General features: G+C 34.8%; 1 pseudogene; it reads left to right on the top strand.

Moving 5' to 3' along the window:
• The first annotated feature begins 178 nt into the window (after window positions 1-178).
• On the top strand, window positions 179-4,641 carry LOC149551499 (GDSL esterase/lipase EXL3-like; annotated as a pseudogene).
• The last annotated feature ends 1,294 nt before the right edge of the window (window positions 4,642-5,935 follow it).

Here is a 5,935-nt window from a genome sequence, read left to right as displayed (position 1 = left end):
CTGTGTATTTGCGAAGTGCCCTTGCTATAAAGAAAGAAGGAAAATGCAAGCCTAAGTTGGATGTGATGCCAATTTTCTTAGGCCCTCTACCCTTTCTGAATTATGATGTGTATTTTACGTAGGTAGGGATTATACTATATCATATTGAAATTGAATGAATACCAATATCTATCATAATATGACAGGCAACTAGTTGCTTGCAAATTGTTAGGAAGCTCACCCAGATAAATTGGTCACTGCAGTCAGAAAAACATAGCTACTGCAATGCCATTTTGGTTGACAATAGGGTTATTTACCATGTATGTTAGTTTACAAGTCTATAAAGAATGCACCATCTTAGTGGTTTTTGTTTTCTTTGAAATATCCTTATCAAAAGTTAACCCAAACATAACACAAATTGACACAATAAATAGGAAAATCAAATAGTGTCCAATATGCATTCCTAAAATTTGTTTTACAAGAAGATAATCCAATGGTAATAACATAAAAATAGTTTTGCTCTAACATCTACTTCAATTTTAGGAATCTATGCGTGACATGAATATCGAATAGTATTTTGAAATCAATACTTCTAGGTCTCGTTATTCAGACATCAACAAAAACAATCTCAGTTCCATTTGAGCATCATAACCCCTGACTCTGTTGTTTGGAATAGGAAATATTTCTAAGATAGAGACTTGCATGTGCAATCATGTTATGAAATGAACTTTTTATAATTGAACATGCATAGCCATATCTAATTTCTAAAACCTTAATCTCTTCCAAGTTATATGCAAATTCCCCAGATTCATACTCTGAAGAAAGTGTTTGATAGGGCCGATAATAGGAGGAAAGGATTTATAATCCATTACATTTAAAATTTCACCCTTTTTCTTGGGTCATATATTATATATTCATGGGTCAATGAGTTTGACTCAAAAAATGTACAGTTGAATCTTGATAGCAATATCACAATTTGACTTGTTGTGGAAAATATCTTAGGCTTATCTATTGATGAGCTCAAGGGCGTTTCTAATGAATGGTTCATAAGGCACAACACTTGTTGTAGGTTTTGCAAATGGTATTGAAAGTAGAGTGGTTTAAACCATGGAGGAAACTCCATAGTTAAGCCTGCTTGAGCTGGAGTGGTATTGGAATAGGCGAGCCTTTGAGGAAGTCATGGTGCTTCACCTTTGTGAGCACTACCTAGATGAAATGAGTGCTAAGTGTTCCATTCATTCTCATGAGAAATGAGTTTGTGTGAACTACTATGCATGAATCTGGTTCAATGAGTTTGACTAAAAAATTGCACTGTTGAATCTTGATAGCAATATCAGAATTTGACTTGATGTGGAAAATATCTCCTACTTATCAATGATTTTTGTGTCTTAATTGTTAACATTTTACTTCAATAATAAGTACACCTTCAAAGTTCAGAGTTCAGACGATTCTACTTTTCAACATTTTGTGGTTTTGGCCTGATATAAGACAATTATTGAAAATAGTAAGGTTTTTATATTTCCAATTATTTATTATAAAATCACTTCCCAATCGAGGATTGGCTTGTCATTTTGATGGTGCCCTTATCATTGATTTTAATTTGAAAAGTCATTTTTGAGATTATTGTTCTTAAGTCTGGAAGTTTTGCTTTGATGATAATTATGCCTTAAGTGTGCAGAACTATCTCTATTTTGCAACTTGTGATTTGTTCAAATATGAAGCAATAATTGCATATGGTTATTGTTTTTAGTTTCATCGGTTTACCATAAACCAAGTATCTATTAAGGATTGGCTTGTTATTACTATAATTACTTTGTTGTTAATTGGTTCGAATATTCATGTTTGAGTTTTTGTTATTAGATTTTTTTGTGGATGGTAGAAAAGAGAACTGATGGAAAGAAAATGATGTCATACAAGAGAAAATAGTCTGCTTGAAATGATTTAACTTGTCACTGGTACATATGTCAATATGTAGTGTTTAGATCCATAGCAAAACCACTACCTTTAGTTTTTTCTAGATGGTCTATTTTAAAAATCTAATCCTTGTTATATTTAAATTCGAAAACTAGCTGTAGTGGCTAAAATATTTTCCTTTTTCATATCATCAAACAAGTTTGTATTCCTACTTGAAATGATATATTTGCTTCCCTTGTAGTATTGATCATGTGGAGTTTTTTCTATAGCATCTACACTGGGCATCAAAGAAGTAGTTCCAACATATTTGGATGACAGTCTCTCCTCAAATGATTTTCTTACAGGAGTAAGCTTTGCTTCAGCTGTCTCTAGCTATGATAATTTTACTGCAGAGAGCGGGGTAGGCATAAATAAGTATTTTTAAAGCATTTTCATTTAAGCATTAAAATGGTTACATTAACAGTGCATGTAATGTGGGTAATTTGTTGTTTGGGTTGAAAGCTTATATATTTTGTGGGGGTTGTGCAGAATGTGATAGCATTGTGGAAGCAAGTGCAGTATTTCAGGGAATATACATCTCGAATAATAGCCATTGTTTTTGATAAGAAAAACAGGTTTTAAGGGATCCTAAAACCCATAAGAATAATAGCCATTGTTGGGGCAGAGCGTGCTTCGAGTATTGTAAGCAATGCACTTTACTACTTGGCTGCACGAAATGCTGATTGGGGTGTTAGTTATTTCTTCAATATAGGAAATGTTAATAGTAACCGTGCTAGGATCTGTACAATTTTGGAGCCATAAAGTTCATAGTAGCAGGGTTGTCCATCTTGGGATGTTCAACTTCAGAAAGAACATTTCTTGCTATGGTAGGGAGGCCATGCAATGTAAGAATAAATGATGCATCACCCTACTTCAATAGAAATTGGGTACCTGCTCTCTCCAACTTGGAGAGCTCACTGCCAGGATCAACTATTGTTTACTCATACATCTATGACATTGTAGTGGATGTTGTTGCTTATCCCTTCAGATATGGTAAGTTTGAATGACACTGTAATTTGATTTTTAGATTCAATTGTGTAAATATTTTTAGCATCATCATTTTGGATCAAATGAATTTGTGGTTTAGCATCAATGTTTTGGATCAAATGAATGTGTGGTTTAACATCAATGTTTTGGATCAAATGAATTTTTGGTAAGCATAATCTTGTAGCTACATCAACATTAATCTATTTGAAAAGTAAATTTTTTGTTTTTCAATTTGATTGTGTATGGTATTTTTAGGATCAATGTTTTAGATCACACTACAAGATCCATCATCAGGAGACAAGAATGCAAGAGTGAAGTGTAATAGATGATTTGGTGTAGGACATGGAAGTGCTAGTGGTCCCATTGGGGGGCATTTACCACATCAAGGTTCACTTCAACCAATTGGAGGTATGGGATCTGGTTTCAACTTTGCTGGTCTTGAAAATCTAGCAAGCCAGACTTTAGTTGGAGGTCCACTGTCTCAAACTAGCTTATTGACCCAGGTAATCATGTATATTTGCTGGCTTTTGTTTGATAGGTAGGAAATATTAATAGTTGTAGAAAGCTGTGGGAAATGATTTTTGAACATTTAACTGAAGTTTGTATTAATATGTTATGGTAGTTGCCTAATCAAGGATTGAGTCAAAATCTACAGGATGGGAAATTAAATCATATTATGGGATGTGGATGTCAGTAGCAAGGAAGATATTCTTTGGTTGTAGGCATCTAATGTTTATGGCAGTGAAATTGGAAATTCTATAGGTAGTTGCATGATAGGCTTCCAATCTTTTGCATGATTGCTCTATTTTGTTATCCCCACTTTCTTCAGGTTGAAATGCTTGTTTAATAGGTAATTAAATTATGGTATATGTCCTGGTGAGAAGTGTGTTGTATTCATGTTGTCTTTGATTTTGATTGACTTTTCATGCTAAAGTGTCAGATGGTGGACTTTCTTACGTAGTTACCAGATCTGTTTAGTTTTAAATCAAATTCAACTTGATCCAAATTTTTTGTACTAGGCAAATTTGTCCAATTCATCCTTGGCTTTTCAATTCCTATACAAATTTTAGTGAATTCTTTCTTGGGTTCTGGATTTCCAATTTTTATGGATCTCCTGAAGAAATCAATTTTTTGGACTAGGTAATTACGATTTTTTAACATTGAATTGATCAAACATGGTGGTTTTGAACCTTTAATTTTTAAAACCTGGTACCTATGTTTTGTGAATTTTGATGTAAGTAATGTGGTATAGCTTTGTACCTGCCTTGGCTTTGACACTTTCAAGAAAGAATTAAATGGTTTACTTATAGTGATTTATGCCTTGGGTACTCAGAGGTTCTTGTAGCATGTCTAATTTTTTCAGGCTTATGATACTGCTTGATATATATCACGATTATTTGTGGTTCCATTGGTAGTTCCTTTATGTACTTTGATATTTGCAACTCTTTGATCAGGCCTTAGGTTATTCCTTGTATAATGATTCTTACTGGGTGTTGCTTGACTTTAAGTACCCATTTTTTTGGCAGTATTGAGTCATACAGTCTAGTCAGTCCTGAGTCTAGGTCTAAGTCGTTACAGGTAGGCAAAGCTAAAAGTAAAGAGGATGTTGAAAATACAATTAACAACAACAAAGAAACTGTAGATGACAATGTTTCCGTCGAGCAGGGGATAGAGAAATATTCTGATAACCGGGAAATTGAAGTCAACAAGATAGATCTGTAGAATGGAGACACAGAAAATCAGGATGAAAATCTTTCAAATAAAAGGAAGTCACTCATCACTTCAGAGAAGACAATTTCATTAGTTAACGAGGCAGTGACCCCTCTTCAAAAGATCACTCAGGAGGAAGAGGACAAGTCAAAAACAACTCTTAAGGTATCCTTTGTGGAGGAAGATAATAAATTAGAACCTAATAACCTAAGCAGGAAGGTTCAACCCTGCCACTTGTTGAAGGCAACAAAATCTGGGCATCATCAATTCTTGATCAAGAGCAAGAAGCTAAAGTTTCAGCAGTTCGATTGCATTGGATGGTAAGGCAAACACTTTGCAGGAGACTACTACTTTGGAGCAAGAAGAAAAAATGAAGGTTACTGGGTTTGAGCCCGAAGAAGATAAGTCAAAATCATCACCTCAGAATGATTTTGTTGATAGAGAGGAGAATTATGAACCTGATGACCTCAAAGAACCAAATTCAACTCTGCCTCCTGCTGTAGAGAATGATATATGCAAAGCATCAATTCAGGCTCCAGATTTTGAGAAGAATGTTACTCTCGAGCCAGAAGCAAGAACAATTCTTGTTGAGCCTAAGGTAGAGAAGTCTCAAGCATCTATGGGAAATATTACTGTAGAGGAGAAACCAGAACCTAACAACTTCAATGAGCCAGACTTAGCCCAGTCTCTTGTATTAGAAAAAGAGGTTAGTCCTGTCAATTCAAACATCTTGGATGACAATAGAAATGTTTCAGACAAAATTAACTCTTTGCACCAAGAAGAAGTGATGCCCATTGAGTTGAAGGTAGAACCTGAAACTCAAATCAACACCGAGAAGGTTTAGGTATCTGGGCTTCCATTGGATATTTGCGAAAGCAAAGAACTGGAAGATGCCCTTCCAAAGAAAACTGTACAAGATGACAATGTGGAATTCATTACCAAGACTTCCTCTCAGGTGATTTCTGGTACCCTCTTTATTTCCCATTCTGATGATCTTGAAGAAACCAATTTGAACAAAATGGAGAAGGCTTTAGATGTAGCAGAAAATATGAATGTAAAGGGAGAATTTGAAGCTTCCATGTGTGAAGGATCATGTGATTCAGTCATTGATAAACCCACCGAGGCTCTCCCAATAGGATATTCTAATTCTTCTATGAGCAACACTAAAAATGATCTCCCCCTTTCAAGTGAGGAACATGTCTTAGGATTCGGCAAAGTGATTGATGATGTAGAATTCGAGGCATCTGATTTCGTAGGCACACTTGTGATAAGTAACTCAGTCAATAAAAAAAGGATCTTTAGAACT

The sequence above is a fragment of the Cupressus sempervirens genome, chromosome 6 (genome assembly GCF_028749045.1).
Source record: "Cupressus sempervirens isolate cs-2001-9-10 chromosome 6, ASM2874904v1, whole genome shotgun sequence".
Classification (NCBI taxonomy): domain Eukaryota; kingdom Viridiplantae; phylum Streptophyta; class Pinopsida; order Cupressales; family Cupressaceae; genus Cupressus; species Cupressus sempervirens.
This window is presented reverse-complemented; position numbering and strand designations above follow the sequence as displayed.